This window comes from Aythya ferina (genome assembly GCF_964211825.1).
Source record: "Aythya ferina genome assembly, chromosome: 6".
Classification (NCBI taxonomy): domain Eukaryota; kingdom Metazoa; phylum Chordata; class Aves; order Anseriformes; family Anatidae; genus Aythya; species Aythya ferina.
The window spans coordinates 12,910,083-12,933,503 of NC_140303.1; the positions used below are offsets into that span (position 1 = coordinate 12,910,083).

Consider the following 23,421-nt stretch of genomic DNA (forward strand, 5'->3'; position numbering starts at 1 on the left):
TGGGTTTTGAACACCAGGAAAGCACTTCCCAACCCTACAGCCACAGCATGGCTGATGGGGATACCCTATATGTGAACTCAGGAGATGTCGCGGGCCCCAGGTCGCACACAGAATAAACAGTACTGCTTGTCAACATCACAACTTGTCATAGATGCCAGCACCTCAATGGGTCAGGTTGTATTGGTGTGGCAAACCCCTGCCTGGAGCCAGCCCTTTCCGACCAGCGGCTCAAACACAGTCTGTGTATTGCGTGTCCCCTCCTGGCTGCTAGGAGGGTGCCAGAGGATCTGCCAGACAGCATCATCCTCTAAAATGTAAGGAAAGGGGTGAGGGATAGTAAATTGAGCCCAGTGAGGTGCTTAGTCCAGGAGAGACGCTCTGCCCTGAAACCCCTGCTCAGAGCCTGAATGTTAAGCTGAGACACCCAAAGATGGTGGGGGGGAATCTTTCGGGATGATAATTGAGATACTGGGTCATGGAGATGAGAGGGACAAAACCAAAATATGTTATTATTATATAATAATATTCTTTCTCACCAAGAGCTTCTAAACAGAAGAAATTTGTGGTAGGTTATTTTTTTTGGTTGTTTTTTGGCTGAAGTTTGAGAGTGGGAATGCCTTACCCTGCTTGCCCTCAGTTTCCCCCTCTGAGAAGCAACACTAATGCTCTTCGTAGGAGTGCCTATGCTGCCTGCCAACCTTGCAGCCTCTCCATGAGACAGGACCCTCCACACACAGCCTGGAAGCAGGGAAGGGACCTGCATGTAGAAGGGCCCTGGTTTTGTCAGAGCACCCCACACCTCTGCCCACCCCACACTTCCCCGTCCCCCTGTGGTGCGGATTGTCCACCCGCTCCATCGTATTTTTAGGTGCTTTTTGCATCCCAGTGGGATCCGATTGCTGCCAAATGGAAAACGGCTATGCACTGGGGCCGGTCTGAGAAGCCTATCTACAGCAATTTATATGCATTTCACAGCTCCTCGTCTCAGAGATCTAAATTGCAGATGTGCGCTTCGGATTTGGAGAGGGACAAAACGGAAGTAAAAAGGTTAAACAGCTCTGTGAGTCATTCCAATACACGACCTACTGTTGATTTAGAAACCTACCTCGGCAGTAAATACAGAATAAAGTTCTCCAAACTGTTTAACCTTTTGTATTCTGGCCAGCAAAACAAATAAATGAGAACAACAACACAAAAATAAAAGAAAAAAACAAACACCCTCCAGAGTCAGAAGAGCAACAATCTGGAACAACTCTGCAGTCGAGTTTGTACCAACAAGAAAGTGACCCGAAACGGGTGACCCTAAAGATGAAGGGAAAGAAAAAAGAAAAGGAAAAAAGAAGGAACAGCAGACATGAAAGGCAGAGAGACGGGCACACGCATTAGCAGAGTGGATAACGAAAAAGAGGCAGAGTAGAGGCTGTGCTGCTCTCTGGGAACGGCTCCAGGCAGCACAATGCAGCAGAGATGAGCAACCGCTTCCCAAACAAGCACAGGATTGTTGCTCAGCCAAGTACTTGTAGTTTAGGGCACAACGAGAAAAAAATAATAAAGGAAAATACTCCCCGAACCCCATTCCTGCTGAGTTCAGCTGTCTGACCTTGGTTTGAGAAGCAGTGGCACCCTCTCTGCGAAGGACAGCAGTTTGCACCCAGTCTCTCCCTATAGCTGCACAGGCTCAAAGAGGAACAGCCATTACAGTCTTAAATTATTTACCCACAGGCACTTTGGTTGCAGTATTTAGGGGGCTAGAGGCACCAGGTTGAGTGCAAAACGCATCTCAGGTCTGTAAGGGGGGGAAAACTGGCTGTGTAATTGCAAACAGGCACAGCATATGGGATCCCTGACGTGAGAATTAGCCTCATGGCAGACACAGCAGCAGGTCTTACCATGCACGCAGGGTGTGCGCGTACTGGTGTTGAGGGCTGGAGCAGAAGGCACATTGCAGGCTGTGCATGGAGGTGCCCTTATCTCGGCTTTGGGAAGCCCTGCAAAAGCATCGAAGGCAGCTGAACCATGCAAACCCCCCAGATCTTGTTGAATGTCTCTATTTCTGCCTTCAAAGCACAGGGTGTAGCAGCGGAAGGAGAGCTTTCCCTGGGATTTGAGGCACTGAGTGGGAGTTAGAGAAAGGCCAGCATCTGCTGATCTCAGGGTACCACCAGGAGAATACTGCACAGGGATCTTGAGGAGTTCACTTGGGCCAGAGCCATCCCAAGGACTGCAGTTAAAGCAGAATCGCTGCAAAGCCGTGCAAAGTGACCAGGGGAGCCAAGGGGGCTTCAGAGTCCCAGCAGTTGCAATGATGAAAAGGAAAACTGATGAGCAAGCTTTTGCAGCATAAATCAGACTTTTCCTTAAATGTTTAGGCATGCTTTAAGTCAGCAGGCTCTGTGCCGTGGTTTGCACACCACCCAAGATTGCACTGAAATGGGGATGCATTTAAAAATGACCATTACGGTCAGCACACAGATGCAAAGCTCAGGGCAGAGACAGAGCTGTGCGGTGCCGCTGGATAATTCAGGCTCTCCCTCATCCCCTAGATCAGGGATGCAGCCCCCTGTACAACAGTGACGAAGTGACAACTGCTGTGGAATTCAGGACTGTTGAAAGCTGTGCTGATACCTCGAACATTTCTCTCTACCTTGCTGCGAAAGCCCTCTTGTTCTTCTGCAACTTCTAACAGCCTGCACCCCTGGTTCCTCCAGATTCCCCTGCAGCCCCCAAAATCTCTGATCAAAAAAGAACTGAGCCAGGATTTCAGAGAACATACTTCAAGATTTTTGCTAGTTTTGAACTTGTACAAACTCAGGTATTCATGTTTTTCCACTTGAAGTCTGAAGATCAGACTTAAAGTATATATATATTAAAAATACTGCATTGAGTAAATAAGACATTACACGCTCAGTTAATAACATTTTTAAAATTACATGGGACTTTAAGAAAACATCAATAAAGTAGAGATAAAGCTAGGCATGGTGACAGCAAGAGAGGTTTCTGGAGCAGTAAGGAAAGCAGGAAACATCAAGATTTTTTACATTGCAGACGTTATTGAGCCAGGGGTGTTCCCTAATTATGGACATTCTCAGATATGTGTTTCTGTACCTTCCCCACCCTGTTCAGTTTGTTCCTTTTCTTCCCTTTGTTTTAGATCCTAATACACTGGCATTCGCTTGCTACAAACAGACACAAAACTGCAGGACCGGCCTCTGTGCTGCAGCCCCTCTTGTGAAGTGCTCTGGGATCTTGGGGAAGACGCACCTTTTGGCAGCATAACCCTAATAAATGCTGGTGGTGGTGGGAAGGAGCCATCCCTGGGGCTTTAGGTGCCAGGGAACCACTGGGAAGCAGAGGGAAATTAGGCATCAGCTTCCTCTGAAGCCTCACTGGTCACACAGGAGGAGGATTTCGTGCTGTTTTGCAAGGCTTGTGCAAGGAGGAGCCTTAGGGAACGTGGTCAGTGAGATTACAGAGGGCTGCTGGAGCATGTGTGCTCACGCACACCTCCCCGTCTGTTGCTGGTATCGAGCCTGACGGCCAGCAGAAAGCTCAAAACTGAGAGAAGGCACAACACAAAGCAAAGGGGAATCTGAACCGAGCGCTGGGCTCGTCTCCCGTGAGAGATGGAGCAGAGGGAGCTGAGGGGGAGCAAAGAGCAGGCCAGGAGGAGCCTGGGAGACCAACAGCAGAGGAAGCAAAGGGCCTTGGATGCCCGAGAAGAGCCGCCAGGCAGAAAGAGCAGCTTGGGCTGTGATGTGTCACAGAGGGAGACTGAGACTAACCAGGCGCCACGCTAACATGAGGAGCGTGTTCCCAGTGGGGATCTCCGCTTGGCTGCGCGGGCCTCGGTGGCCCAGGGCTCTTCACAGAGCACTGCCTCACACGAGTGTTGTGGGCATGGTGTCTGGGATGGCGTGGGGAGCAGCCAGACCTGCCACGAGTGTCAGGGTTGGGGCAAAAATAAGACAGGTTGGGTACCAGCAGCACAGCAGGGATGGGGACAAGGCCAAGGGTGCCTCCTTCACACCTACACATGTTCCAGGGGTAGAAGAGGCAGGTGTCTGTTCTAACTGAAACCAGGACAGCAGGGGAGGAGGGGAAATGTAAAATGGATTCCCAGAGATAGGCTGTAGGGTACTGGGAAGGTTTCCCCATTTGCTGTCCCACCATTCATCCAAATCTTAACCCAAAACTGAGCTGAAGACTCCGCCACCTCCTCCACCCAAGCGGTAGGTGCCCAGCTCCCCTCCTGCAGCCTCTGGGCTGCTGCAAACCTGGGGGAGCTCAGCCTTCACCCCGATGGTTTTGCTGCTGCACAGCCAGCAGGCAGCCAGGTTATTTTGGAGACCCACAAAGGAAAGAACCAACACAACCAAACACAACTGAATTGAGGCATGAAACAATTATTTCATCCTCACTGCCTGCAAGTGCACAGTCTCTGCCAGAGCATCACACTGAACTTGGCCTCCCAATAGCCAAGACCACCTTCCTCTGACCTGTTATTAGGGAAGTGACAGGGTCTGACAGGCAGACTGGAACTGGGAGATGATGTCAAAGAAATGTAGGACCCCTCTAGAGCTGAAGGGCACCAAATTTCCTCAGCCCTTTTGGAAATACCAACCTACGTTCATGCCTGAGGTTCTTTACCATTTAGCTGCTGTTTGAATCCCTTGGGAAAGCTTCTTTAAGCCATAACATGCCAGACCAATGTGAGAGGGGTTAAGCAAGTACTGTTGGAAGTCCGGGAGAAGGCACAAGATGGTTCAGAGCAGCCCCTATGTATGTCCTATTACTGCAACAGCCCAGGCCGTCTCCACAGACATGAGCCACCACTGGCCTGCACCTGCAACGAAACTTTCCACCAGACATACCAGTATAGCTCCCAGTAATACTGGAATGCTTTGTTGTCTGTGCACAAATCCTTGCTCCACGTGGGCATTATTATCCCTGCCCGAGAGAGAGCATGGGAAGATCTTTGCAGACTTGGAAAAGGGGAACGGGTTCCCCCAGGACAGCTACAAAACCCTGACTTCTGCAGCCAGAGGCTAGCTTGTGTAACCAGGCCTAGCTCCAACAAAAGCAATAAAGTCAGCTCCTCCTTTGGTTAATGGAGCATAGATGGAAATGGTTTGGGTGGTTTATACAGGAGAAACTTGACAGCCCTTCGCCTGGATTTAAGAGCATCCAATTGCCAGAGATGAAACAGGCAAGTGAAGTGACTGGAGCCGAGAGGGACGTCTCTGGGAGGAAAAGCAATGCCAGCAATTCTGGTTAGTGTCTGGAGTTGCTGTGATATTGCACACTTCATCTAGTTTCCTTATCCCAGCCCTACCCAGCTTTGGGGCAATGTGCAAACACTTGGAGATGGGCGTAGACCCTTCATACACATCAGGATGCTTTTCCAGCATGCCCTGCTCTGGAAGGCAAAGCACTCTGGTGGAATGACCCAGGAGTGTTTGCCAAAGAGGGACTGAGGGGAGGGAAGGAAAGGAAGAAGAAAGTATTTAATAACTCCCAAATCATTTTTAAAAAATCATTAGCTATTATTTCAGCTGTGTGACCTCCAGAAGGGACTTTCTAGAGGGCCAGATTATGCAGTCAACTGAAAATATAAATAAGTATGGAAAGGGCAGAGATCACTTTATTCAGCCAACTTGTGTGGGATGTCAGGTTAAGTTTCCTGTAGGGTGCGTGCATTCTCTTCCAGGACACGAGTGTGGCCCAACAGCTCCCCTAATCTGAGGACACCTCCCCAGTCACCAGGCATGGCATTAACCAACAAGTTACCATCTTCATTTGTGGAGTGCAGATTTCCAAGGGCTTCTCGCCAGTCCCACAGGAACAGGAGCACATTGCACTGCTGCAAGATTTCCAGCTGCAGTTCAAGTGGGCTGCAGCCTCAGACACATTGTAGAGACTAGTTCTCAGCAAGCATGCTGTGGGTAGGGGTCTTCATAATTCCTGGCTGAAGCATTCACATTTGGGAATGGAAAACTTGTGAACTCCTTTCCATTAGCACCTCTCCTTTCTTCCACATTCAAGGGAAAAGACTGTACCCCAAGAAGCATCTAGCATCCCTGAGCCCATCCATTTAATTTATTCGTTTGTTGCTATAAGGTACTGCTGTCTCTAGGGGTCCTTTAAGCTGAAGAACAACCGATCCCTAGGAATCTATTTACTTTTCAAGGGAGGATGTAATAAGAAATACTGCTAATTGCATTTGCTAAGAACTGAGAATGAGGTGGAAACCAGAATCTCTTTGGTTGTCAAAAACAGCTTTACTTTTCTTGAGAAGAGTTTTGCAGGACCTTGGTAAAGGAAGTGGTTGGAAAAAAAAAAAAAAAAAAAAAAAAATTTCAGCAGAGAACTTACTGAGGCAGTGAGTGAAGAGCTCCAAAACCTCCCTAAACTCCAGAAGCTTGCAGCGTTCTGAGCCCATGGCATACATAAGGCTCAAATCCCTAATCTGGGCCAAAATTTCAGTGTGTGTGTCCCTTGCTCACTCGCTATCTCTCATGGAGAGAAGATAGGCATTTGTCAGAAGAGCAAAGCAAAACTCATAGTGCATATATTGCTTCTAGCTAAACAGAGAATTAAATTAGGATTGAAAAGTAGGGGTTACACCAGGAGCCCTACTGAATGCTGACCTCAATGGTATCCCTATGGCTGCACTCCACAATAGCTGGAAAAAACAACTTTAATGGTGAAAAGTGCAAAGGAATGAAGTTACTACAGACATCTTATGCTCTTCCATACCTGTAGTGTATGTAAGTATAAATATCACAGATGATCTGTGCACCTGCATTCAGTATGAGTTCTCACTGAACCTGTAGGGCTTCCATTTCAGTCACTGGACTCGTCCAGCCTCCCTCACTGTTCACAAACATGCCTGTGCAGTTTTAACTTGGGGGTAAGAAAAGTAAGGAAACATTTTTTTGTACTGCAGACACAAGCTGCATGTAAAACTTGGTTGTGTGGAGCAGAAAAGCTATTCAGCACCAGTCACAGACACAAGCAGTCAGATGAGAAACACGTGAGCAGCAGTTTCAGGAAAGTCCCCGATTCACAGGAGCATAAGCTTAGCTCAGGTCTGCACATCCTAGGACAGCATGTGAAATACAGAGAGGAACAGCATTGCCAAATTCAAAGCATGAAGTCTTTGTTTTGAACAGATGCAGAGAGCTCCTCTCCCTCCCCCAGCAAGGAGATTGCATCGGTATCACAGTAATATAGGTTATTAGCTCAGTGGGAAACTAGCAGGGTTCAGATTCAAAGGCTCAAGCAAGTCCAGCTTGCAGCTGGCAAACCTAAACAAGACCAGCCAGCTGGTGTTGAGCTGAGTCATCTGTACAGTGATTTGGTTGAAAACGTTGACTTAACCCATTCGTATAATCACCCAAATCCAAAAAACCCGACAAGCGGAGTCAAAAAAAAAAAAGTACATCTGCATTTTGCAGGATGACAGACTGGAAAAGACCATGTAAACCAATTTTCCAGGGCTTTTTATAGGCTTCTGTGTGCATGTTGCATACAATTCAAGTTCTTGGTAGTCATTTGTTAGTCTGTTCTGATTCAGCAAAGCACATGACACATCCTTAGTGCATGTGATAAATCCCACTGAAATCAGGGGGCTACAGGCACACATTTAGAAATTAGGCATGTGATTAAATAATTCACTAAACAGAGGCAATCTTAGGACATGCAGGTTTTTTTTTTTTCTTTTTTTTCTTTTTTTTTTTTTTATTTTTATTTTTACTCAGATTGTTTCTTTAGCAGCATCTCTGCTTGTTTCTTCCTCCAGGAGTTTGAACTTACTGGAGTAAGAATGTTTACTCCCCTTTTAAAAATCATAGCAAGGGAATGACCAGCTTCATATTTTACCTCCCAAACCCATAAATTTTAGATGTGTGGTGAAAAACTGAAGCACCTGCAGGAGAACCTATTTTATTGAAACCTGAAGCAGCAACACAGAGAGCTGGTAGACAGCAACCAGAATAAACCACCTTTGGTGTTCACTCCCAGTTCTCTGATGTGCAAGAAAAAATAATTAAGAACACTGGTTCCTCGTTGCAGAGGAAATTGCAGCCCACGGAGTGAGTACAGGAGGAGGATTAGCTTGAAGGAGAGCAGCCTCTTGGAGCAGAGCAGGTTGGGGTAGGACAGGCTAGCCTGACCCCGTGGAGCAGCACAAAGGCCAAGCCAGCTGACGAAGGTTTGCGGCACCATCCAGACTGGAACTGTGTTGCTAAAGAGGTTCTGAGTAAGATCTTTCCCTTTTCTCCTTCCCATTGCTTGCTTGTCCTGCATCACGCATGTAACAGCTTCAGGAAAGCCCATAAAGCAGCTGGCCAACCTCAAGCTGAGTTATAAGCAATGATGCTAGTCTTATGAGTCTTGGAAAAAAGAGTGACTCACAGCAGGTCAGTGCATGGCCATGGGCTGATGGGTCACTGCTACCTCTTCAGGAGACCACGCTCCTGAATTAGGCATCAGAAACCACGACAATAAAAGATAAAATATTTCACCCACGGGCAGCCCTGAGGGAGATTTGCTGCCTCATTATTCCCTGCAGCATTACTGTCCTCCTCTCCAGAGAGCCCCATCACTACTTTAATGAGGAGCCCCTCCAGTGACCGCCACAGCCCTGGTACACAAGCACAGCTGAAGAATAACACAGACATTCAAACATTTGTGGGGTCAGAGCCAGCCAAGGCCAAAAGATTTGAAGCAAAGCAAACAAGACCATGCTGAAGCACGGCATACTCACACAAAAAGCCTTGAAGGCTGTGAATCCCCTCTAAGCTCTGCAAATAGCCTTACCTCCTGCCGCTTACCTTGGAGAAGTCCCTTGATACAAGACTGTCTTAGGCACCCCAGGCAGCAGAAAGCCTGTCTTGAGAAGAGGTTGGTAATAAAAACCGAGTAGAAGATCTAGAGGGCTGCTTTTAAGCATCAGCAGTGCCATCTGCATGTAAGACAAAAGCTGCAGAGTTTTGAGGAAGGATTGTATGACACAATGCTTGCAGCCAAGGATGGAAGAAATGACCTAGTAGTGATGCTGGACTGGTGAGGGCTCTTGCCAGTCTTATGTCCATGTTAACATAGCTCCGTGCATCTCCCGACAGCCTTCTCTGAAGCACAGCGTGGTTAGCATCACGGACACACACCGGTGTGCCTTACTTGATGCCAAGAACTTACCACGTCAGGCGTGTATGGCATATGAAAGTGCAACTCCCTCTGCATGAGGGCAACACCCTATAACCCCACGTATTTTAAAGAGTTGGACTATTCTTGCCATAAAAAAGATCAGAGTAGCTTTATTGACTGCAGTGGAGTTAAACCGGTTTATTCCAAGTGAGAATTTGGCCCCTTGACTTCAATGAAGCTGTGTTGATTAATCCCAGATGGAGACCTGGCCTGGTACAATCCCGTCCAAAAGTCCTGGGAGATTAGTAACACACGCACTGAATCACTGCCGTTACTCAGAGCCTGGGTGGTTATCAAAAACCTGCACCTGCTTCGGTGGGAAACGCTGCTGGGCTCGGGCCGAGCCATTGCGATCACCGACTTCAGGGACCAGGGTGTGGCGAGCGAGGGCACATTCTTCAAACACTGCCTCATGCGAGGGGGGAGATGCCAAAGCAGCACTCTTTCCTCCACAAATGTTTGGGAATGTGATCCGGGATGCAAGTCCCAGCTCTGACAAAACCCAGGTGTGGTGGCAGTGAGCATGGTGGGCAAGGAAATGAGTCAATCCTGCTGCTTCTCACTAAAGGCTTTTTGTGATTCTGTGTAGGATCCTTAGTGTGAAAAATTAGGACTAAATCCACAGAGCTTTGGGGAATCTGTCCTGGCATCTGTTTGAAGAAACAGTTTTGAAGGGTGAGCACAGTTTCGTTCAGCAAAGGGAAAGCTTTCTTCCCCACACCAAATGCAATAGTAAATAAATAAATATAAATATAGTGGTAATAATGATAATGATAATAACAACAATAATAGCAGCAATAATAACATTATTATTATTATTATTACTACTACTAATAATAATAATGATAATAATAGAGGCATCTTTTTTCTTTTTGTAGCAGTCACCTCCAAGTCTCTTTTAAGGCAGGCCAAGTTTTGCTTCCCAATGTTACAGGAACAAGTGCCATCCTCCTAGTGGGGAACAAATCCAATGAAAATTAAAAGTACTTGACTTTCACAGCAGTTCCTGTACACGTGCATGTGCACGGAGCCACACACAGCCACACACGTGTGCCTGTGGGGAGACATTGAAGGTGTGCCTTGGGTTGCAGCGAGAAGAAACACAGGAACAAACCTCTTCACAGCCTGGTGTTGATGGCTTTTTGGTCTCAGGTGGTAGGAAAGCAGGGTGGACAGCATGTAGCCCACCTCCCCATTGCATTATCCATGCACAGATGTTACTCACAGCTAAAGGATGCTTTTGCTCTGAGGCAGCATCGCACAGGTCAAGGTGACAAAACGGGGCTCGGCATTGCGTGCAGAGGCAGAGCATCACCATTGGGAAGGAGAAATGCCTAAGCTTGCAGTTTGCTTGCTTCAGCTCTGCCTCCCAAGCGTTTCTGAAGTCAGGCATCTGGAACGTGATGTAATCTGAAGATTGATCAGCAGCAGCACACGTACAGCTGTGCACATCTGGCATACAGGTGTTTCAGCTGCTATTTGTCAGTAACTGTATCAAACATTAAAAAGCACCCTGCGTTCATAAGGAAATCATACCTGTCCCACAGATTGTTCACAGGAGCCTATGAAATGCCATTGAATTTATGCAAACTGTCTCTGCTTTTTAGTGGGTGGCCCCAAATTTTATTTATTTACTTATTTCAAATCAGGAGCTTGAACCAGGGGCATTTTCAAAGCAGGCTTTTTGTTGTTGTTAATACCACTGGCATGAATCCATCAGTGGAATTAGTTGAGTCAGTCATAACGGATGGCTGCTATAACCCACTTGCTGATTTACTCTTAGGAGGCAATGTTGTCACAGAGCCTTTGTGCTGCACTGATGTAAAAAAGCTGAGATCGGTCCTTTTTGTGATCAGCTGCCTATGGACAGAGCAAGGCTTGCTTCAGCGTACCTCATCCACACAGGACAGGGGCAGGTAAAGTGGGGGAATGAGTAAGAAAGGATTCATCCTTTGGATAGGACCTGCTGGTGCCCAGTCCTAATCCCTGAGCCAGAAAACACGATTTCTTCCTCCCCCCGGGGATGCTGCTGCTCAGGAAGTTTGCAGCTGAATACACGCTGCACACAGGAAAAATAAGGAGAGCAGGGAAGGTGCTGGCTGAGCAGGCCAGACCAAAAGAGTTCCCTTGGAAAAAGAATAAAGCTGCAGATGTATATATTTATTTTTAGAGAAGGTGTTGTTCCTAGAATTTGTATTATTTTGGCAGGCATGGAGAGGGGAGGAGAAAAGGTTTCCCTCTGTCCAATATTCTTTCCTTTTCCTGAAATGAGGTGGAGGCAGAGGGTTTTTTTTACAGCCCATTTCATACCTCTGTTGTGGTTATTCCTGTAGAGGCAAACAGGGAGCAGACATTTCACACTGGCTGCCAGCGCTGTCAGAGCAGGCTGCATACCATACAGTGTGCAGCACCAGCTGCCCAGAGGCACCAGTCTCACGTATTTCCGAGAGGAAAAAGAACCTCGCTCCTATTGATATCTTCCTCCCAGATATTCTCAACCAGCCTACAAGAACATGATATCCTTTACTTTCCAAACAGCTTAGCATGTGCGTGCATTCAGTCATCATAGCCGACAGGTCTATAAACTGTAACAACAGCTCATGCAACTTCATCCTGAAGGATACTCACCCTTAGCTTGTGAGCTGTATTCGTGCAGGGTAAGCACTGAACATGACTTTTGCTATGAGCATCTCAACAGAAATGTACAGCCCATGCATGACCACTTTACCTTTCTTATCTGATTTCTGTGCAATATATTTCCACTGCTTAGCACTAATCTGGCTGGCCCAAGCATGTAGTAAGTGTGTGTTTCAGGCAGGAAGAGCCAAATGCCTGCCCAGAATTGCTTACAGGCTGGCAGCTGAAACCCATATAGATCTGAGAGGCCCAGAGGTTGGAGGGTCAGGGGCTCAGGAGGCAGAGGGAGATGAGAGGGAGCGTATTTAACGCCGTTGGCACAAGCCTCATCAGCTTCAAAGCCGTTGTTCAGGGACATGTGTGCGTCTGTGCCACCTCCCTCCCCATCCCCCTTTATTTTACTGGAGCTGCCCAAGAAGAAAATCTCTTTCTCTGCCTTCTTCCCCTCCCTGCTCCTCTGTTCCACACCTTCCCTGTGCAAAGCCAGGCTCACTCCAGAGTGCCTCAGAGATGAGCCCAAGGAAGGGGTCTGGAGGTGGGTTTTCTCTGCTGTGGTGTTATCCAGGAGGGCTGGTGCTGTCTGGATCCTTCACGTCCCTCTTTGCCTTTGGCCACTGACTTTCCCTGGCCCCTTGCACCACAGGCCCTTTCGTGGGCCAGGAGATGCTGGTGGTGTCCCCGAGCGCTTGTTCTTCAGAGCCACCCACGAGGCAGCTGGGCAGAGCCGAGGACAGAGCTTAGACGGCCCTTTCAAATGTCGAAACAGCTCTGCTTTTTCCTGCTCCAACTGCTCATTAACAGCTTCCGGCTTTTGGCAATTTCTAGCCGCGCTTTCAGTGATGTACTGCCAAGATTTTAACAAGGGGCTCCCACAAACCTACCTCCTTCTCCAGCTGCGACGAACCCCACAGCCCCGGGGAGGCCAAGGCTTGGACTGTGGAGGAGTGCAGGGCTGGGGGAACTGTTCCTTTGGGGGGCTCTTTCCTGTTTAAAGATTTTTTTTTATTTTATTTTCTGGCAAGGGAGGGACGCAGCACCTTGGAGCAAGCATACTGACTGCCTGGAGGTTGCTGCAGAGAGGCAGGACATAACGCAGAAACCCTGAGAGTCCCAGCAGCAAAATACTTCATTGCAGAGCTCTCACTTGTCATCCATACTGGGAGGCCAGCCCCAGGCTACTAATTTTATCTGGGCCAGAATAATCAGCCACAAGCCAAAATGCTGAAGAAGTGGCTTTTTTTCTATGTGTTTCGGGACCCCAAAGGGCAAGTTCTCCTGCTGGAAGTGGTTGAGCCTGTGAGTTTCTGGGTGCAGTGAAGGCCAGCTCAGCTTTCCTGTGTTTTGGGTTGGGCTGTGCTGATTCACACCGGGAGCAGGGCTGGTGTCCCGGGGAGCTCTGAGCTCCCAGGCATCTTGCAGGCCTGAGGTCAGACTGTGCTGACCCTGCAGCTTCCCTCCCTCTTCAGCTTCTGTAATCTGTGGGTTGGTGTCAACTGGCTTGGTGGAGGCTCTCAAGCTGTTATGTTCCTGTCATTTTTTGCTTTTATAAGAGGTGTCTGGATGTTTTACTGGGCTGATGTTCCCCACCCCAAGAAAACAGCATGTTTTTTAAAATAACCATCTTTGAAATTTAACGTGGAATTACCACAACCTGTATTCCTTCCCAGGCATGAATTACACTCAGATAAATCAAAATTCAAATGATAGAGAGCTGGAGATGCAAGGGAAGTTTAACAGGAGCCAAGGAAACTTCGAGATCAGAGTTTGTAGAGGTGTTAAAATTGCTCATGAGAGTCACTGCCTTCTCTGGTACTGCAGAAACTTATTTTACTCCAGAGAGCTTAGTTTACAGCCGTGCACCTGAGGCTGAGAGAATAGAAGAGTTCATTCACCTTTAAATAAGAACTGGGTGCGAGAAAGGCAGCTGTATGATGGATACCAAAATAATAAAGTTTGTGGCAGTCAAAAAACAGTCACTTAACTGCTGGTTAATATATCCATAGATAAACCTATAGATTACGCATTAATAAATCAATGTTAAATGCAGGCCTTTCTGGTAAATGCACCAGCATAAATTACACTGGACAAATGCAACAAGTAGTGTCTCATTAACTTTTAAAAAGTTAGTCTTCTGTACTATGTTAAACTCCTTTTAAAAATAAAAATAAATTATTTTTAAATTATTTTTTCTAATTAAAAAATAGTTTTTAAAAACTGAAAAAATGGAGAGACAAACAGTGACAAATAATTTGTAAATTTAAGTCCAGCATTGTAAAGCTGGACTTACAGGGCCAGCAGCTCTTCCAGGACAGCCAGACTTGACACAGGTGAAGTCTGTTTAGATAGGTGGCCATAGATACAAACGAGTCTTCCTGCAAGACAGTGAGAAGAAAAAAAAAAAAAGGATTTAAAACATGATTAGTTCAATCAATATTGGCTGCTTGCTGTCATTAAATTTTTATATATACATATATATATACACATATATATAATCAATCTACTTCTCTTTTCTGTGGATAGTTATTTGTGACAGAAGCACTCAATATCCCCGGTTTTATTTCAGCTGTGGCAGCTGGTCCCCAGCCTTGCAGGCATGCTCTGTCCTGTTCAGCTGGCCAAGGCCAAGACACAGGTCCAGGGTCACGGGCTCTCCTGTTGGCTTCCTTTTTGGCGTTGTCTCTTTTGGATTTTTCATCCTGAACAGGGAGGTGTGAGCAAGCCATTGGCTTTCCTCAGTGCTGGGCTGGCGAGACCGAAACAGGCTTGGAGGGAGGAGAATTGAAAGGATTAAACCTCCTTCCAGATGGGCCGTACGTTTTCTTTTCCTGCATCCCTGTCAAACAGTTAGTCACACTCCCGATAACAAACCGGGGAGCCGCGGGACGCGGGGAGGATGTTTTCTCTTGGACCAGCCATGGGCAGATAAATCCTCCAAGGTCTGAAAAGCCTGGGGTAAATTAGATTAGAGGCTTTCCTCTAGACGGCGAAAGGCGCTTGAGGCAGGGGTAGGTTTGGAGAGAGCAAGGGGAGGCCCTGCGGCTCGGGAATGAACAACGGCAAGGGATATGTTTTTAAATGGTTTCCCAGCTGTAAGATGCACATAATTGTGGCTTTCCTTCATCTGGGAGACTTCAAGAGCGGATGGTTGATAAGAGTTCATACCAGCAAAGGCAGAAAAACACAAGCCAAGGTATCTGGTTTCAGTCTGTCCGTACCCGTAGCATTAGATCTGATTTTGGCCCTCTCCCCCCTCTGCATGTACACAATTATCTGAATTCCTTTCTCCGCTGCTTCCTCCCCTCTGAAGTCTTGCAGACCGGCCCTTGTGCCTTTTCTGCAAGAGCAGCAGTCACACACTGTGTTAGGGATGGTTGTGCAATTGGGCTCTCTCCTTTCCCAGTCACCTTGTATTAGTGTAGGTGCCTGTGCTGCACTCACAAGGACTCCCCAGGGGACACAGAGCAACCACAGGGATGGGAACTTATACCCCACCCCCTTCTTTTTAGCTTTTTCTGATGGGAAACAACCTAGAAAACAGGAGAGTTCCACTATTCTAACCACCTAACCACTCACAGGTGCCTCTGTGCCTCAGTTTCCCCCTTTTGCCTTATCTCTGCTGTTTGCCTCTGGCTGTGTTCCGCAACCCCTTGCATTGCAGGTGGGGCATCCCCAGGACCATTATGCACACCAGTGTGGGCTGCTTTCCTCTATAGTTGAGTGGGCAGCAAGGTAGATGTGCTCAAGGACACAGCCAAAACATTGTTTTTCCACCTCACCACTGTTGTCTCATTCTCCTCACCCAGCTGTCCTGTGGTCAAACAGGAGGGGGACCCTTTCTGGCATGCTGGTATGGGGAAATTGGCTTTCCAAAATATGACTCTTGGTCCTTCTCTGGGGTTGTCTCATGCTGGCTTTTCCCATGTAAGACAGCACACAGTTGCCTGCTTGCAAAGGCCTTGCTGCTGCTAAGCAATATGGTATTTTTCCCTCAAAGTTGCATCTTTGTGCCATCCAAATGTCAAAAATATCTTAAATATAGACTACTGTCTACCCTGGCTCTGGGGACAGCTGACAAATCTGTAAGATGATTTGAGAATATCCCTTTGGTACAGACACAGCCAATGCCTGTAGCAGGGCATAGATCCTTTCTTCCTTTCACTTTGTTACAAAAACATTAGTTCATATATAAACTATGCATAAATATGAACACAACATGTACAGATACAGGTTTCCCATTCCTACACAGACCAAGGACTTACTTTCATAAACACACCTAAAGACCCGATGAATTCAGTTAAAATTTTCGGTGTGCTTTGATTTGGTTTTAGCCTACTTGCTACAAGCTATACTATATAGACATTTCAGCATGGAAATTGCAAAAATGGAAAGCCTTTGAAAATTCTTCTGATCTCACTCTAACTTTCCCTTTCTGACAGCCAGTTTTGACTGACAGAGGATAAATTTCTCTAGAAAAACTGCTGATGGGGCCTGGTTACACGTCTAAAAGTGGGTCAGGTCTGAACCAAGCTGCTTGGTGGTGCGGACAGGTTCTGGAGCACCAAGCTGGTCTTTGCTGCAGCCAGAGATTATCAAAGCCATGGTGACTGTGAAACCCACCACCTGAGCTGGGACAGTCCTTGTCTTCAAGGCTCTTAAGGAAATCAGTGAGGTGCCATTTACCCAGGTAGGGAACAAAAGCAAAATCCCAGCACTCTCCTTTTCCAGTCAAGGTGACAGAGGCCTGTTGCAGGTCCCTCTGCATGGTCTTTAGTAGGCAGCAGTGGATAAAACTGCTCGTAGGAATCCACCATTTTACTCAAGAGTGGCTGTGATGGTCAGGGTGCACGGGAAAAGGGCTCAGTTCTAGGGTGCTTTGGCAAAGGCAAAGGGCAACCATCCCACCTCCCAGGATGGGGCCCAGCTTTGAAAATGAGCCTTGCTTTGGGAGATTTGGCTGGTGATAAACAAGTCTCTTTTCTGCTTTGCTTTTACCCTACACAGCAGGAAGTCAGAGCAAAGTTTTCCTCCACAAACCTCTGCTGCAGCCCACTTCGGTTCTTTCTGGTTGTCATAATCTGCAGGAGCAATAGCAACCAGGAGCTCCATGTTTTGCCTTATCCTCCAGGATGGAGGGTTGCAAATACCTGTTTGCCTGTGTACGTCCCTACGTGCTGGTCACGGCTCCAGGCCAGGTCCTGGCTGCCAGCACCTCGCCTCCACCCTAGCACCTCTCTTCTGTAAGTTTAATGGCGCTATGATAAAATCCAAGCCAAAATAACGCCCCATTCTTCCTGACTTAGGTCTGTTTCATATGGCTCACAGAAACTCACCCCATGCATAGTTGGAAGGCGATTTGGGGAGGCTCAGAACTAGGTCAAAACAAACTTAATTTCCTCCAGGTCCAGGTGGAGCGCTGCTTTGTGAACCGGGCTATCTGCATGCCGCCTTTCAGCTTTCCACCCGCGGCCATCACAGCCTCCAACACACAGTCACAGGAAAGCTTGTAGCGTTTTGGAGCATGACTGGTTTCCACTCTCCCTGTGCTCCAAAACAGCTGGACCATTTTTGCCTAGTCTCCAGAAAACAAAAGCAACAACAAGGAAGAGGAATCACCTTCGGGCATGGAAAATTTTCAGCACAAGTTTAAGAAGGTTATGAACAGATTTAAAAAAAAAAAAATGAGTCTGGATAGCAAAGCTTACAGACCTGACCATGGATATCATGATCAATACTTGCAACATGGTTATTTAAGCTGTAAGCAATGGTCCTCAGTTTGCAAAGGTCAGGAATGAGCAAGGTTAAGGGCATGGTTGGGATGTTTAACAGTAAGCACGTAAGCCTTAAGCACCACAGGTAGGGACCCTGCTCAAGAAGATGACAACCCCCAATAAGTTTGGTGATTTCTGAGTCCCCAGCAAGATCCTCCTGGGTATCTCAGACCTCTGCACTTTGAGCTGCCAGGTAGGCTTTAAAGGCAGTCCTCTTGGACGGCAAACCTGGGGTTGAGTAGGGTGACAGGCACTAGGGAGAAAGGAGCACAAGTTGCTCTCAGGACTCCAGCTAGCCTGCCATGGGCCACATCCAGTCCTCTGCTTCAGTAACCAGGTGAGATGGGGCTCTTGTGGCCAGAAGCAAACCAGATTCAGGCTTTCTGGCCTGAGAATCAAGACCCTGAGATCTGTCTTCCCCTCTAGCTTGACATTTCCTAATCTAAAGAACAGCGCGATTTCTGGAGCAGCCTGCTTTGGCATTTCAAAAATTCACATCAGCCCATGCTGACCTTTTCTCTCCAAAGGCACGGGCGCGGACACGTGCGTCCCATGTCACGTTTTGCATTGTTCGCTCTTGTTTTCCCCATCCCCAACCACGGCGTGCCTACGGGGCAGTACACACGCAGCGCTGGTGTGGCGGGTGGGCGTACCGGGGCTGTGACATCATGCAGTAACCAAACTAGCCACATTTATTTGTTTTGAAAAATATTAAGGGCAGCTGCTACTTAGCGCCGACAGAAACATTTTATTGATTTTCTAGAGCAGGAGTGTCCCCTGTTGTGTTGTAACCCAGCAGTGCTTGAACCCAGTGGTGGGACATTTCCAGAATAAATCAGCTACAGGACATTTTCCCTTCTCTTTTTAAATATTCAGAGCATATCCAGCCCTGGAAATACATGCCTGGGTAACAACTAGAGAGGTCACTGCCTCACATTCTTGCTCTGCCCTGTCTCAATCAAGTGTCCAACACAGAAGGGGACTACTCCTTCCCCATCCACCCTGTAATGTCCCATCACTAGCAGAGGAGATGGGACCGTTTCTGACATGGGGACGGGGGCCCTGCAGGTTTTCCTTGGGCAGGAGAATTTGTTCCTCTGCTGCTGTTCTCGAAGGGGAAAACACTCTTACCAGCTCTTGTGCAACACCTAGCACGGGAACAACCTGATCATCAGTGTGGGCCAGGGCTAGTGACAGCCTGAGTGGGCTTTAACTGTAGGTTTCCTCGCATTTTTCCCTTCTGGTTATTCTCATGTTGGGAGGATGAGTTTTGAGACAACGGGGAACTCCAGCTGAGTTTGTCTGGTGCTTTCTCGTGGGCTGGTTTAATATTTGCTTCCTCAGCGCGTGTTTGCTTGTGTCCTACCTAATCACCCCAGGCAGCCCCGCTGCTCGCCAGCCCACCTCGCAGAAATGCCGCTCCCTGCTCCAAACCTCCAAAGTCTGTAAAAAAGCAGCCTTTGAAGTTAACATCCCATTAAAAATGAATGTTCTGGGGACGCTTAAAGAACAGGCACAGTCTGGGCAGGGAGACTTCAAAGGAGGCAAAAATGCAGTGGTGGGGACTGTGCTGAATGCGGCAGAGCAGCTGGGGCACCGCGGGCTGGTGGGAAGAGCAGCCTCTCCATCCCACTGAGCCAGGAACAGGGCAGCCACACACGGGGGCAGAGAGGAGCACACTCACAGGTGTCACTTATTACTTATTCACATCAGTTACTGCAATTCAGCAGTGAAGGATGCTCAGTCAGAAACCGTGTCCCCTCTGGAGGCAGCCGAAAGCAGCATCGCCAGCCTGGGGGCACGGGCAGCGTGCCCTGCACTGACCCACTGAGCGGGGCTGGGGTCTCGGCTTTGACCCACGCTCCTTTTCACTTCCCCAAGATGAAGGGGAAGGGGGGAGGAAAAAGTCTATAAACTTCTCAGCGACTGCCGAAATCAGTACCAGGTGTCACGGGGTGAGCAGCTGGCGTGTGCTGCACCGTGCTGCTGTTTGTGCCCCTCATCTCCCCCCTTGCTGCCCGACCCCAGCTCGGTTAGGAGCACAAGGCAACAGGACCGGGCACCTGTGACCCCTTAGTTGGGCTGGGACCTTTCTGGTAGGAAAGTGGCCAGACCCTGGGTACAGAACCATTTCTGACTTTGCAACCTATACAACAAGCTCAAATACCATTTTTTTCTTACAAATAATAATAATTTTATTATTTATTTTATTATTTATTATTGAGTATTTAACAGTTTAAATACTCAAAGGGTTTTCCTGTGATTTCTATTGCTTTTGCATTCTTGGCTGTGTTATGGAAATGATTTCAATCCCTTTGTAACCAAACCCAACCCTAATCCTATATAAGCAAGGACCTCAGGGACCTGTTGCAAAATTTCCTCCGACCGGGGCCCTGCTCTTGCTGCCACCTTACATCAAGCCTGCGGCTCTCAGCTGCCGCGGTTTCCCTGCTGTGCTCTGGGGCTGGGGAATGCTCTAAAGTGAATAAAAATGAGCAGCAGCTTGTGCCACCACAGAAAATGCACTGGATCTGTAATGTTATAGGGTCCAGAGTGCGTAACAGCTATATTCTGTGTTTTAAACTGCAGGATAAAAGAAATGTTTAGAAATTATGTTCAGCAGAGAGCTTCACTGTGTATCATCACACACTCCAGACTCTAATCATGCACTGTTATTGTGTAGCTTTATGCCCTTCAACCATGCACTGGAGAATCACAAGGTGCTTTATGGGCACGAGCTAATTAAAACCCATGTGCACTGTGAGAGAGGAAGGGATGTATGGCAACTTCCCAGCCAGGGAAACTGAGGCACATGCAGAGAGAGCACTTACACAGGGAACCTGTGCATGAGCTAGGATTAAAACTGAGCTCTGCAAGGTCCTGCTGTCCTACCCCTCCAGCTCAGTGCTGAACTTAGAGCAGAAACTCTGTCCCCTCCCTGTGAAATCCGCTATGGGCTTTGCTGTGTCCTTTAAGAAGCCCCATAAATCCGTACCTCACCATCCAGCTGCCACAGGAGACATGCAGTGAGGCCACGAGTGAGCCAGGTTTGCAGGACTTCTCCAGGAAACCTCGGTGGGCCCTGCTCACAGGAGTAGCCACCAGCTGGATACGTTGGCAGGCTTTGATGAACGCCTTGTTGAGCCCCTCTGGAATTAAAGGATCATAAACATGAAGCATGACCTTGGGAGGGTCCATTAAAGCACAGAATTCCTGTGGAAAAGCTCTCTGTAACTTAACAGGTGACAGGAGCCTGCTGGCTCATTTTTAACGCTCCTGAAGGCAATGGGGCAGTGCTTCCCCCGCTGGTGTATGTTGAGCTGGGATCAGAGCTGGACATTCTGGGTGCACTGGTTTTACTGGGACCCTTCGAGCTGGGCTTTCCAGAAACGCTGGGGGAAATAACCCTTTCATGGCCAGGTGTACCAGCTGCCTTTGGGTGACCTTTGTATCTGGGCATAATATTGCCTCATCAGCTAAGAGGCTGCCTTAATGTGCAGCGGATAACTGGAGAAAATAGGAGGGAAAATCGTTTAGCAGCTCATCTGGTGCTGTGGTTCCCATCCTGTGGTCCACAAATTGTTAGTGAGATGTAAGACCTCAGAAAGTGATTCACACACACAGGCCCAAATCCAAATCATAGACTCACACACGAGCTGAGGGACAGCAAAATCAACAAAGGAACACAACACTTGACCTACTGTTACTTGCTTGTGAATGTGTCCCACTGTGGCACTGCTGCACGAGATGGCATTTTTTTCAGGAAGGACTAACTAGTCCTTGGATGCTCCTGTCCTTCAGCTGGATCCACTGCAACAAAACCAGATGGTACTTGACTTGTTTAACCCACTCCTAAAAACCTCAAGTGATGGAGATCATGCCGTACAGCAGAAGATAACAGGTCTCCTGCTGCTTGGTCTGATCTGCTAACTTTACATCACACATATTAAACAAACAAACAAACCAAAACCAGCACAGGAGGGTCCTTCCCAAGAGACATGTGGGCTGAGGGTTCTTTTGGCATCATGGGGACAGCAATTACTCCAATTACTTATGGAGAAATGCCTCTTTATTATTACCACAAGGCTCAAACCTGCAGTGCCGTGGCAGCAAAGCATGGACCCACAGATGAGCAGCAGTGCCCTGGGTGACTCCTTCAGCCCCTCACGGGGAAACCAGGGCTGGTAACGAGGCATCAGCCCAGCGGTAGGCCATCTAATCTGCCCACCACAACCCCAGTGCTGGTGCCCTGTGCAGGATGGGGAGGGATGGGGTAAGGGTGTTCCTTACCCTGCAAAGCCAAGCCAGAGCCCTGGGGCACAGCACTGCTGCCATTTGCTGAGTAGATCCTGTGCTCGTTTGCCTCACTGTAACAGGGAAGTCAAAACACCCTGTTAGCACTGAGCTGCTGTGAAATTCCCATTTTTTCCAGTTGGCCGGAGCCAAAAGAGCTGCTGGAAACCTGAAGGAACTGGTGAAAATGAGATCCTGCACTGCAGCAGCAGTCGGAGCGGCACCGGGGGTGAAGACACTGACTTTCAAATCACCACTTTTGCTCCAAGAGCAGCTTTGTGCTGACCTGTCCCATCTTGGACGGGGCTTAAAAAATAAGTGGGAGTAGGCCAGCTCAGTGCTTTCTGCCCATTTTTACTTTCCTTTACATGGCAGCCAGGCTGAGCAAGGAGCAGGGCACAGCGTTTTGTCACGTGGCTGGAAGCAAACAGCACCCACCCCTTCCTCTGCTTGCTGGAGAAAATCGTGGAAAAAAAGATCACTGAGCTTAAAGGTTGCCCCAGACCCTGGCAGAAACTCACTCTGTGGTGTCTTCCTCCTTCCTTTATTGTATTTTTCTTTCCCGAGTCCCCGCCGTGCTCCCCTCGCTGGGGTTGTGGCAATGTGAGCATGAAGAAAGGGCCAGTCTGTCATCTGTCAGACGTGCTCATACACAAACCACGGCCGCTCGCACACACCAAGCAGTTAGGCTTTCCTAAGTGGTCCTGGGCAGCTTGTCAAGTCCTGAGCTCGTCTGCAGAATGTGGTTGTAATTAGATAATTAATAACTTTGAGAAGGAAAGGAAAGGAAATAAGCTAAATGGAAGCTTTCCTTAGTGGGAGGAAATAATTATATCTGCTTTTTGATATATGAGCTGAGATGGCTTTCTGGAGGCAGAAACAGCATCTTGCATGAAAAATCATCCCTCCCCCAAGTTGGTTGGGATCTCCCTTGGGCACTGCTGGGGCGCAGCTTGTCCCAGCAGCCCGCAGACGAGCAGCAGCAGGTTGCTGCAGACCAGGGCAAAGCCCGCAGGTAACAGGGCTCCCCGCCGTGCTGCTGCATCCTGTCACATCCCAGAAAGCGGAGTGGATACTCAGGGCTGGGTCGCTGGGAACCGCGGGGAAAACAGGGCTCTAGCATCACATCCCTCGGGGCTGGAGAGGTGCTGTAAGCAAATGGACTTTTAAATAGCTGCGTTGCTGCTGCCTATGGATTTAACCATTTCACATCACAATGAAAAAAAAGGCTATGGCATTACTAAACACTGAAGTTACACACCCAAAAGGAATCATTAGATTTATGCTGATTTCTTTTATTTTGGATGTGCTTGGCTGTTACTTAAATGTGCTAGCCAAGAATAGGAAGAAAACATTAATTTTCAGCAGGGTTTGCCTGATGTTGCAGGAAGAGTCACTTTGGGTGGGATTACATTTTGTACAAGCACATTTGGGGCACCTAGCTCTGCTCCCTGGGCGTCGCTGGGAGCCCTGTGCTAAATACAGCAACAAATTGGCAGCAACACTAGCGCTGAGC

At 48.0% G+C, this 23,421-nt stretch overlaps 1 protein-coding gene and 1 long non-coding RNA gene across 3 annotated transcripts in view; one reads left to right on the forward strand and one right to left on the reverse strand.

Annotated features, from left to right (window-relative positions):
• The window catches only part of TWIST2 (twist family bHLH transcription factor 2), a 35,903-nt gene that overhangs the window by 11,416 nt on the left and 1,066 nt on the right, over positions 1-23,421 (forward strand). The gene's annotated exons all lie outside the window — the stretch shown is intronic.
• LOC311438948 lies at positions 12,438-22,636 on the reverse strand. 2 transcript variants are annotated; one of them, XR_014694452.1, is made up of 5 exons: positions 22,427-22,636; positions 21,314-21,422; positions 20,608-20,761; positions 17,175-17,413; positions 12,438-14,216 (listed from the first exon to the last, which is right to left on the reverse strand). It is a non-coding gene; the product is annotated as an uncharacterized lncRNA (long non-coding RNA). The 2 variants fall into 2 exon arrangements; XR_014694453.1 differs by having other exon boundaries at positions 17,175-17,418.